This window comes from Schistocerca piceifrons, chromosome 2, assembly GCF_021461385.2.
Source record: "Schistocerca piceifrons isolate TAMUIC-IGC-003096 chromosome 2, iqSchPice1.1, whole genome shotgun sequence".
In the NCBI taxonomy this organism is placed as follows: domain Eukaryota; kingdom Metazoa; phylum Arthropoda; class Insecta; order Orthoptera; family Acrididae; genus Schistocerca; species Schistocerca piceifrons.
In genome coordinates, this window is record NC_060139.1 from 723,548,872 (window position 1) to 723,561,801 (window position 12,930).

Here is a 12,930-nt window from a genome sequence, read left to right on the forward strand (position 1 = left end):
AAGAAGGGTGTGCGCATATTTGAGCCAAATATCAAACTCCTGCGTTCTAACGAGATGCAATAACGGGATTCCGAAGAAGTGACTCTTTAACTCTTGGTACGCAGTGTATTTTAAGTTCTAGGGTTTCCCATCTATAGATCAGTATGATGTTACAAAACTCTTCCTCTTCCGGGCGCCTTCCGCTTCTACGACAGGAACTGCACCCTGGGGCATCTTTTAACAGACGCTAAGTGATTAATATCGGTGACGATGTACGACCAAGGGACATAAAATGACGCAGGGCCAAATAAGTTCATTTCAGATTTGTAACATGTTGGTAACTGTAAGCTCGTTCGAAGGAAGGAAGGTACAGTTACCACATAATGTAAACTAGGATCTCATTAAAGATGAAGAGCAGACCCAATTAAACTAGAATGAAGGAGGCAATGTCTAGCGGACTTTCCTCATGCTCCATACTGGAACGTATTTTAAGCACTTTCAGGAAGTCACGGGAGTTCGTATGGGACGTAACAGTCAATCAGTTCTGTATATCAGAGAGTGGGAAAGAGGCGATGGGAGACAGACGGTATTCTTGATCAACTCACAATCCCACCTTCTTTTATGAACCTCGAAAGACCGAAATTAAGAGTATAAGGACAAGAATTGCATCTCAAGTCTTTTTAGCGCTTGATCAAAGATAACTTGTACGTTAAGTAATATTTTGTTCCGTCGTTTCTGTGTTGAGGACCAAACGCATGGCAACCTCATGAGGAAATAGCCATAATGCAAATAATTCTCATCAGTGTTAGAGCTAAATTGAGACCAACTGGTATGTGAGAAATATAGTTTCAATGATTTGCAAATAACCTTCACTATTGTTTCTTCTGGCGTCTCTTTTATTATAAAATAAAATGCACAAAGGGGCTATACGTACAAAATGTTATTGACTTCTTAATGGTCTAGTACATTTAAGAGCTCTGCCATGTCGAGATTGCATCACAACTGGAATAAACTGCGGCGATAAAATCCGTGAGATACCTGCTAATATCGTGTACTTTTGGGCGACATAGTGCAGCAGCTCGACGTGGCATGGACTGAACAAGTTGTTGGAAGTCACCTGCTGACATAAATATTCAGTCAGGTTGCCTTATAGGCGTCCGTAATTGTGAAAGTGTTGCCGTTACAGTATTTTATGCTCTAAATGGACTCTCGATTAAGTGTCACAAATGTTCGATGGGATTCATTACGCGCGATCTGCGTGGTCAAAAACATTCGCTCGAACTATCCAGAATGTTCTTCAAACCAATCACGAACAGTTGTGGTTCGGTGACAGAGCGCATCGTTATTCATAAAAATTCCATCGTTGTTTGGGAACATTAAGTACATGAAAATGTACTCTGAGTGGCAGAATATAAATATTTGCAGTCAATAATTGATTCAGTTGGACAAGAGGACCCATTCCATTCCATGTAAACACAACCTACATCATTATGGAGCCATCACCAGCTTGCGCAGTGCTTTGTTGACAAGGTTGGTCCATGGGTTCGTGAGGTCTGCGCCTCACTCAAATCCTACCATCAGTTCTTATCAACTTAAGTTGGGACTCATCTGATCACGCTACTGTTTATCAGTCGTCAAGAGTCCAATCGATATGGTTACGAGGCTAGGAGAGGCGTATCAGACGAGGTCGTGCTGTCTGCCACCATACCTCATTAACGCCAAATTTCGCCGCACTGTCCTAATGTACAAGTCCATCGTACGTCCCACATCGATTTCTGCTGTTATTTCGCGCAATGTTGCTTTTCTGTTAGCACTGACAATTTTATGCAGACACCTATGCTCTCGCTCTTTAAGTGAAGGCCGTCGGCCACTGCGTTGTCCGTGGTGAGAGTTAATATCTGAAATTGGGTATTCTCGGCTCGTTCTCTCCACTGTGAATCTCGGACTACTCGTGTTGAATTCCCTAACGGTTTTCGAAATGCAATGTCCAATGCATCTAACTCAAACTACCATTCCGCGTTGAAAGTCTGTTAATTCTCGCCGTGCGGACATAATCACGTCGGAAACCTTTACATATGAATCAACTGCGAACAAATGACAGCTTCGCGAATGCACGCTCATTTTATACCTTGTGTACGCGATACTAATGCCATCTGTATATGTATTATCGCTATCTCATAATTTTTGTCACCTCAGTGTACTCTGGACGATTTCGTAACAGTCTGCATGATGGCTTACCGCCAGAAACTAAGGTGATTTTTCTAATGTTCTTTACTAGCAATATTTACTGGAACCGATTAATTACGGTCAACACAATGAGCGTCTATTGACAAACCAACAGTGATTGCTTTGCGATTCGTCAACCACGGCTGTGCAGCAGTGCAGTACGATAGTGCACTCTAAACAAATGTACCCACGTGCTGGAAATTTCCTGCCTTCCAAACAGAGGCGTTTGCCTCGGAACGTGCCTCGGCGCCTGTTGCTGGTTATTCTGTTCTTATGCTAAGCAGCGGTGCACCAGGACCGAGGAGAATTTGCACACCGCTTGGCACGACTTCAGCACGTGAAACCGTTGAGCTGAATATCTTCCTCTTGTCTCCTACTACTGTTTCCAGAGCACTTAACCCACCACGAATTTTGGCTTGATACAATATGTTTTTATTCGTATCTTTGCACTTGTTGCGTCCTTTGTAACAATACTGTTTCTGTATCCCGTTGTCGAACGTATCGTCATCACAAAATCGCTACTCCTGGCTTTCTAATGGATTAAGTTATTTTTCCTAGTTACGATGAACAATATTATAGCGTAACAATATGAAGATATTGTCTCTGGGAAAGAAAATGAACATTATTAATCGCTGTACCTGTCTTTACAGCTGGTCTGTACAGTTAATCCTCTAACAGCTAACTGGAGTGTACAATACTTTTGATCTACTGAGGCATAATACACTACGAGTCTTAAAGCACTGAGGAGGTTTTTATCATTATTAATACGTTACGTGAGTTGACTAGCAAGAAAATTAGCACTGCATTGGAGACAAATCAGTGAAGTAAATATCAGAAGACAGATGATGTATCGGGGTGGCTCATCTTAGTCAGCCGGCCGCGGTGGCCGTGCGGTTCTAGGCGCTGCAGTTCGGAACCGCGGGACTGCTACGGTCGCAGGTTCCAATCCTGCCTCGGGCATGGATGTGTGTGATGTCCTTAGGTTAGTTAGGTTTAAGTAGTTCTAAGTTATAGGGGACTGATGACCTAAGATGTTAAGTCCCATAGTGATCAGAGCCATTTGAACCATCATCTTAGTCGTAGAACTTGCTATCCCTAAATCTTCTGAGACGACTGATTGCTTTGATAGAAAACTCCTCTCCAATACTTCTGCAAATAGCCTAACCTCCCGTCCCTAACAACCTCACTGTCGATGAGACATCTGTGACGTTCCATTTGCGTGGAAAGAGGAACCAATACAATCTGTATAAAAGAACAGTTATCGAAATAGTTACTTCCTTCTCTCATAGGTTTTGTAGAAGTTGCAATGATAACAGCTAGGGGATCAATGTTCGGGATATTTGTTTATTCCCCGAATGTGAAACATAAATAGAGAGTAAGTTCCATGGACAAAATGGGAGGTGGTAACTGGAGAACTGGGAGTTTCCTACCGTTTTACTCTACAAAGTTCAAAGTTTTACGTGGAACCGAAGATGGAGCCGCTGCTATTGTGAGAGAAACGTTCTTCCCTTAACTCAGTGCTGAAATATGAAACTCAGCACCAAACATTGTCATTCGTTGGTAGAATTCCTGCTTTTTGTCGTGTTCAGTTCAGCTTCCTCTGTAATTCTGACATTTGTTGTGCTATACCCGTTGAGTTGGGTACTTTTATAGTTAGTACTCGGTATTAGCCAACCTTTGAAAATCCAACTTCCTTCGCTATGAGCTACATTACTGAGAAATTAGTGGCCATGAGTCAAGGATGACAAGGAGCATCCACAGTTTTCCATTTCTCATCGCCAACTGATTGACCAGCCTATTTCTATTATTTCACAGTTCATTAAAAAGTTTCCAGTACTTAACAAAGGATGACGTTTCGTGGGTCAATTGATGCTCTGAAAGTAGTGTGTACAACTGTACAACTTCAAAAAGGCACATACATCTGACTGTCGGTTACTTCTGCACGGTACGATAATTTTACGCTGTCCTGCGTCAGTTATTAACAATTGTGGTCACAACTGATTATTTCTAAACACAATACCCTACAGAAATCTCTGGAAGCGTGCGGTCAGCGACATCTGTGTAGATATGTGAAAGCATTTGTGTCTGTTTCCGGCAGAGGTGTCGCACAATTTAGAACGCTGAAATAATGTTCGGTAGAAACGGCGTTCAAATTGCTGACCAACCGTTCTGAGTAGGGATTTCCTAGATTTTGATATACCGATGGAATGTAAACCACTACAGGTCGGATACCTCGTGATCCTACTGGTCAGCGTCTCGTATCCATGAGGAATGTCCGTTGGAGAAACTGCAGTTCCTAGCATAAGGCCGACGCAGCTGTATATGAACCGTGAGGGACGAGATACAGACATCTTGGATCACATCTTAACATATCCGTAATCCACATTTATAACAGACGCTACCTTGACGCTTTAAAATATTCAAGGTGTTAGTGGTGTAAGTGCAGATATTTTAATGATGGCACTGCACTGAACAACGTTACTTCAGTATTCATCTGGAGATTAATAATTATAGCTACGAGGACTATTTGAAAAGTAAGTTCCGATCGGTCTCGAAATGGAAACAACTGTGAAAATCAAAAATGTTTTGTTTCGTTAGTTAGCTACACCTTACGGCTACTTCTCTACATAGTCGCCACTCCTGCTGGGGCATCTCTCGTAGCTCTGTACCAACTTCCCAATACCATCGTCGTAGAAGGCTGCCGCCTGTGCTTTCCACCAGTTCTCTACGCTTTGTCTACAGCTGGTTGTCTGTGTCAAAGTGCTGTCTTCATAGCCCGCGATTCATGTGACCAGAGATGAAGCTCAGGACGAGCCTATTACGGGCTGTGTTGTGGGTGATCAGACACTTCCCAACGAAAACGCTGCAGTTGCATCTTCATTGCCCCTGCAGAGTGCGACCGAGAATTGCCATGAAGAACGAAACGCATGAGAGTTATGTTATGTGGGCTGCACGGCATCAGGGGAAATCTCTCACCAGGCCCTCATAACTGGTGGGTGAATCTATTTTATACGCATCTTTACGTGCTCACTGAGCGCTCAGAATTGAAAACGGTGGCGTGCCGCGATTGACGGACGTACTAGAGACACTACGCAACATATCTGTAAAAAAACTTCATCGGATTTTCACCGTGGCTTCCATTTTCATGACCGATCGGAATTTACTATCCGAATAGTCCTTATATTACCAGCAATATGGTTTTCGGTTGGTTAGCATTTCCAAATGCACATGTCACAAGTAAGCCATTAATGTTTATTTTCCCCTGCTCAGGGGGTAAGGTATTAAAGTGAGGACGCTTGGATGCAAAACGGATAGTCTGTATGGAAAAGTGTAGTGCACTTCGCGATACAGTTACGACTGTCCAGAAAACATCAAGTAGTCAATTATGTGATGTGTTTGTAGGAAGACTGTTAGACAGAGAGAAGTGGGTACATTCTAAGGTACCAATGATGACGATATCAATACGTACACCCCTAACAAGCTATATATTATTTAAACATCATCTCAGAAATGCCTTGACGATTTGCTGAAATTGGACACGAGGAGTTTCAGATCTCATCGTTAACAAATTCCAGCTTGAGTTCCGTCCCTTACGATTCTAACGTCGCTGTTATGGGAAGTCTTGAAGTAAGTTTCTGAAGCTTTGAATTGTAAATTTCACAACTCTGTCGGATGGCATACGGTGCACTTACTAAAAATGAGTACATCAGAAAATTTCTTGCATCTACCTATTCGGAGAGCTAATACTAATAGCCGGTCATGGGTATGTCTTACATTTGAATCAAACACTGTGAAGTTGGGTAGTTTGTAGAGACACTGATATAGTTTCCATAAAATGTCGTGTAGGAATACCAACATTTTTGGTATTCCGTGGTACCCTTTGATGTTGCATCGTAATCTAGCTACCCTAATTCCTTTGTTGAAGTTTGAATCTCCAGTGAAACAAGATGTCAGTGTTGTGGCCCCGATACATTATCCACGAAAGTGGATGGTTCAGTGTAACTTCACTCGTGATTACGTTTGACTGACCACCGCCGTAACAATCTTCTCCAAAGGAGAGCAAAAGAAAAAATAAAGTGGTTCATGAGTACTGTCTATTTAAATAAGCAATAAATACAGTAACTGTTCACAGTAGCCTGACTTACGTAGCAACTTTATTATGCCATCGTCACAAAAATTGGTTCAAATGGCTCTAAGCACTATGGGACTTAACATCTGAGGTCATCAGTCCCCTGGAACTTAGAACTACTTAAACCTAACTAACCTAAGGACATCACACACATCCATGCCCGAGGCAGGATTCGAACCTGCGACCGTAGCAGTCGCACGATTCCGGACTGAAGCGCCTAGAACCGCTCGGCCACCGCGGTCGGCTGCCATCGTCACTAAGAGGTCGACTAAATCGTAGTACCGAACTTTCTGGTACAATAAATGAATGATTAGCGTATTTCATTCCCCAAATGTATGTAATATGCATAGTAAAAATAAAAGGCGAGGACCTTGAAGGTTGCTCGAATACCTAACACCCGTGCAGCTGCCACACACTGCGGTTCAGACGTGTGCTAAATGGAGCCAGCTGTAGCTGGCCCGCCTCTTTATCTGCGAAAGACCGGAGGAGGGCAGGGGGCACCAGGGTGCAGGAGCGGCAGACCGAACGTCCCCTACGAATTCCGCCCCACCACCCACACCTCTGCGGCCACAGGCAGCCTATTTTCTCGCGACCACGGAGCATACTCTCAGATGGCGATTAGTCTGGGTTGACACTGTAAGCAGCTACTTCACGATTGCTTAAAGTAACCTACACAGTTCATTCACATTAATGTGACCACCTCCTAAGTTCAACGTGCAATAACCATTCACTGACGGCCGGTGGCAGCACTAGCAGTGGAGGTTATATAAAATGTTCAGGGGAGCAGATAACAGTTGTTGTAACGCGAAAACGGAGCGTTTTGCTTGATAATTGCCTTTTGAGACAAGAGTAGAAGAATTTCTGAAACCGAAAAGTTTGTAAACAGTTCGCGTGCCACCATGGTTAAAGTATGCGGCGCATGGTGAAACGCCACTATCCAAAATCGCCGCTGAGGCAACTGTAGTGCACCATGGGCCATAGATGACGGGTGTGAACGCCGGCCGGTGTGGCCGTGCGGTTCTAGGAGCTTCAGTCTGGAACCGCGTGACCGTTACCGTCGCAGGTTCGAATCCTGCCTCGGGCATGGATGTGTGTGATGTCCTTAGGTTAGTTATGTTTAAGTACTTCTAAGTTCTAGGGGACTGATGACCTCAGATTTTAAGTCCCATAGTGCTGAGCGCCATTTGAACCATTGAACAGGTGTTAACGACGGCTGCGTAGATGTGTACGGGAGATTAGACGTGCAACGGTTGAAGAGCTGACCGCCCAGGTAAACCAAGGGGATACCGACGGTGTCTTGTCAACGACCGTTAAGGGAACGTTGCTGCAGATGGGCCTCTGCAGCAGGCGCCTGGTTCATGCACACATGTTGGCTGCTGTTAATGTACCTGGTCATGCACTCATGATGGCTGCAGTTAATGTGCCTGGTTCATGATCCCATGCTGACTGCTGTTCATAGATGACGAAGGGTGGAATTTGCCGTCAATACCGCAACTGGACGTTCACTGAGTGGTGATAGGTGGCCTTTTCAGATAACTGACATTGTATTCTGCACTGGACAGAAAGCAAACACCCTGCATCAATCGTCAGAAGGGTCCAGGCCGTAGGAGGGGGCGTTATGGATTGAGGAATGTTTTCCGTTATGGACTGGGGGATGTTTTCGTGACATTCCCTGGGTCATCTCGTCATTTTGGAAGGCACAATGGATTAACACAAATTTGCAGCTATTATTGCGGACCATGTCCACCTCTACACGCAGTGTGTTTCTCCTCTGCACAATAACATCTATCGGCTAGACAATGCAAAGCCTCACACACGTCGAATTGTACCTGCCTGGTTCGAAGAACACCAGTATGAGTGCACTGTACTCCCCTGCCCATTAGCCTCCCCGGATGAAAACCCAGTTGAGTATCTATGAGATCTACTTCAGCGAATTGTTCGCGCCATGGATCCTCAACCGAGAAACATAGCGCATCGGGTCAAGGCAGACGAGTCGGCAGATCTCGACATCCCTGTTGATACCTTCCGGAACCTCATTCACTGTCTTTTCCTGCATGTCTGTGACCGTGCGGTTCTAGGCGCGTCAGTCCGGAACCGCGCTGCTGCTACGGTCGCAGGTTCGAATCCTGCCTCGGGCATGGATGTGTGTGATGTCCTTAGTTAGGTTTAAGTAGCTCAAGTCTAGGGGACTGATGACCTCAGATGTTAAGTCCCATAGTGCTCAGAGCCATTTGAACCATTTTTTGAACCTGCATGTCTCGCAGTGGCCCGCGCTGCAGGATGTGGCTATTCAGGCTTTTTACATGTGGTCACACAAATAGAAGTAGATAGTGTGTTACCACAACTCGTTATTCTTAAAGCTTATACCAATGTGGCTCTAACGCACTGCATCTCACCGACTCACTTACGCAGTACTGTATTAAATTTGAGCGGTTTGGTGGCCAGGGGAGTACAGTAAACTGAAGCTGGTACTTTTAGAACCATGGACGTACATTGCGAGCTGTTTGACGCGTTGCATTGTGCAGCTGATAGATGCCATCGTGCCGAGAAAATATATATTGGGTGTAGGGTGGATATGATCCCCAAGGATAGATCCATCCTTGTATTGATTCACTGTGCCTTCCAGAATGACAAGTCAGGTAATGACAGAAAATCACTCCCCTGATCATAATGCTCCCGCCTCCAGCCTGGAGCCTTCCGACGATTGTTGCAGGACAGCGCACGCCAACGTCCAACTGTCCGATACAGCAGGAAACAGTGGACGTCCTGTTGCGGTTCTGGAGTGCACATTCCAGCAGATGAACAGTAGTGAGCATGGGTGCATGAATCAGACGCCTGCTGAGGAGGGCCATACGCAGCAACGTTCGCTAAAAGGTCTTTGAGGAGACTCTGTTTGTAGCCCCCTGATTCACCTGCGCGCTCTGTTGCTCAACAGATGCACGTCTGTTCGCACGTACACAGCTCCGCGGCAGTCGTTGACCCCTGTCGCCTATGGCCTGTGGTGCGCCACAGTTATCTCAGCGCCGGTTTTGGATAGCGCCAGTTCGCCATGCGCCGTATATTTTAATCACGGCGGCACGCGAACAATTTACAAACTTAGCCATTTCGGACAGGCTTCCACCCTTGGCCCGAAAGTTAATAGTTATGACTTTTCGGACGTCAGATAAACCCTCAGTTTCCACATTACGACAGCGGCTGCACTGTTCTCCGCGACCTCCCAACTCGCTTCATACCTGCCCTCCACTGTTAGTGCTGCCACCCGCCGTTGTGAGTGGTTACCGCACGCTGACGTCGAACATAGGCGGTGGTCAATTTAATGTGATTGGACCGGGTAGTAACTGTAAGATGCAACATACATGTGTACGGGCCGAATAGGGAAAAGTTGCACGGCGAGGCAGGGCCATCAATCTTCGCCCACAGCAGTGGCGAGTGGCTGCCCACGCGGCCCGCTGAAGGCGCGCTAAGGACGCAGCAGCCCGCTGCCTTTACAAGGCTCCGCGCTGCCTACGGGCCACCTGTCGCTGACTGTCAGCAGAGGTGACTGGTCAGTGACGCAACACCGCGTGCCTCTATCTTCCTAACCCAACAATCTCGTTAGGGATATAATGTGTCCAAATCCATAATGTAACTATCCAGACACTAATGTGCACTGCAGAACTGACCACTAAATATCAAAAGAGGCTATAACGTAGCTAATACTCTACGGTGTTTATCAGGTTTGGTTGCGACACGTGTACCGATAGTTCCGCTGTTAGTGGAAACAAGGCATCGAATCCGAAGATCAGTGCTTGTCAATAGAATACACGTAGCTACAAAAACGTCTCTGAGCACTATGGGACTGAACATCTGAGGTCATCAGTCCCCTAGACTTAGAACTACTTAAACCTAACTAACCTAAGGATATCACACACATCCATGCCCGAGGCAGGATTCGAACCTGCGACCGTTGCAGCAGCGCGGTTCCAAACTGAAGCGCCTAGAACCACTCGGCCACAGCGGCCGGCCATGTAGCCACAACCTGATCGATATCGCACGAGTGTTTGTTAATATGTGCAGCAACGACCAAAATGTAAAAAAAAAGTGATAAATTTAGGTTTCATCGTAGTCAGCCGTAATTTTGAATGCCGGAACATGATTTGAATGAATGTAGGCCGCACAATAAAACGGTCGCTAGCAAAAGTTAAATTTGGTAAATGATTGTAGTGACTTAGAAATGGCGTGAATATAGTATAAGAAAGAGAAAGCAGCAACTGGACAAAATGTGACCACGAACTAACTTATATGTAAAAGACACGTGTGACATGAACACTAAAGTTATTAATTTCTAATGTACTTTATGGAACTATACTGTGTCAAGAAACTCACGATCATTCTGTCTGTTTGAACAAATGCCTAAACGTGAATCAAACTGTTTACCATTCTTTGCTTATCAGTTTGTAAATTATTGCGCCTCGTAGTATCAATCATGAAATACAAAAATCAAATGGCTCCAAGCACTGTGGGACTTAACATTTGAGGTCATCAGTCCCCTAGACTTAGAACTATTTAAACCTAACTAACCTAAGGTCATCACACACATCCATGCCCGAGGCACGATTCGAACCTGCGACCGGAGAAGCAGCGCCGTTCCGGACTGAACATGAAATACAACGTGAAATTCTAAAACCACTCTGATTACAAGAAAATCAGCGTACTTTAGTCATAGAAAATAAATTTCAGTTCAGAACTTTTAATTTTAGCTGATTGTCTGCAGTAGCAGTGTAACATTATCTGAACCACCACATTTACTACTGTTTCTGAACGTAATGAGGCAACGGCCTTGCCGCAGTGGATACACCGGTTCCCGTGAGATCACCGAAGTTAAGCGCTGTCGGGCGTGGTCGGCACTTGGATGGGTGACCATCCAGGCCGCCATGCGCTGTTGCCATTTTCCGGGGTGCACTCAGCCTCGTGATGCCAATTGAGGAGCTACTCGACCGAATAGTAGCAGCTTCGGTCAAGAATACCATCTTACGACCAGGAGAGCGGTGTGCTGACCCCACGCCCCTCCTATCCGCATCCTCCACTGAGGATGACACGGCGGTCGGATGGTTCCGGTAGGCCACTCGTGGCCTGAAGATGGAGTGCTGAACGTAATAAATACTTGATTTAAAGTCAACTGTACATTTAACTAGATTTGGCCTCTTTTGACTATTTCTTTCACTTGAGACTTTCTCGGAATTTATAATGAAAGGACAGGGCCCTACTGATGGTTAACGATTCGTGTCGATGAAATTTCTCTCTATCAGTTTTTTGCCTGACCAAAACCACTATAATGTTCCAAAAAGTTACTAAGACGCTGGCATGCGTATCACACAGCTACAAAATACTGGCTGGATCTTGCTTTGCGATTTATTGCTTATGGTGTGTAGTAGTGGTTATAGAGATCCATTATTCCAACAGGCTTTTCATAACTAGCGAGCAGCTTGAGTAAATGTTGGCCACACAGTAAAGGGAGTATCAAAAAGAATCGCCCTATTAAAAAAAATCTAAACTATTATGTTATTTGAGGTATGTGCCTGAACGATGTACTGTTCAAAAGAGCAAGCTCTCGAGTTTTACATAGTTCCCGCGAAGTAGCAGCAGTGTACCCCCACTTTAGTTCTCGTAAAAATGGCGTCGGGACAATAGAAATCGTTTTGTTTTCTACGTTTTGCGCAGTGCGGGTCAGTAATAACTGTTCAGTGTGACTTTTGTACTATGTATGGTGTGGATCCTTCTATAACGCAGAGCGTTAGACGATGGCATGAACAGTTCCGAGAAAAAGGTTGTCTGTGTAAAGGCAAACCGCCGGGCCCTCCCCTAGTCTCTGACACAGACGTCGAACGCATCCGCCATAGTATCACAAGGAGTCCGCAGAAACCCGTTCGCTGTGCAGCTCGACAGTTGAGCATGCCCCCGACGTGCGTCTGGAGAGCTTTGCGTCGATGTTTACACATGAAACGATACAAAATTCAGCTACTGCAAGCTCTTCGTGAAGGTGACAAACAACAAAGTGTGGATTTCTGTAGTTTGGTTCTTGGCTACATGGAGGATGACGGTTTTCTTCCACGGTTCGTGTTTAGTGACCAGGCAACGTTCCATTTAAATGGAAAGGCGAACCGTCATAATGTGTGAATATGGGGAACGTAACAACCACATGACGTTCATGAGACAGACTCTCCAGGATTTAATGTGTTTTTTTTTCAGTTTGACGGGAAATGCTGTATGGTCCATTTTTCGTCGCCGAGAACACTGTTACAGGAAGCACATATCTCGAAATGCTTGAGAACTTTGCTTTTCCACGGTTGGAGACTGATTCTAATGCCTTCGTTTTCCAACAGGATGGGGCACCGTCACACTGGCATCTAGAACTGCGTGAATTTTCAAATGAAAGGATTGCTGAACGATGAATTAGTCGCACTGGACCAAATGATACAGTCTTACATTACTGGCCTCCATGGTCAGGGGGTTGTGGATGTTTATAGAAGACTCTGTGTATGTGCCTCCGTTACTAACAGCAATGGCTCTGAGCACTATGGGACTTAACATCTATGGTCATTAGTCCCCTAGAACTT

General features: G+C 45.2%; 1 protein-coding gene and 1 pseudogene across 1 annotated transcript in view; both read left to right on the forward strand.

Annotated features, from left to right (window-relative positions):
- The window catches only part of LOC124777568 (ras-like GTP-binding protein Rho1), a 290,221-nt gene that overhangs the window by 140,025 nt on the left and 137,266 nt on the right, over positions 1–12,930 (forward strand). The gene's annotated exons all lie outside the window — the stretch shown is intronic.
- LOC124778624 lies at positions 11,144–11,261 on the forward strand (annotated as a pseudogene).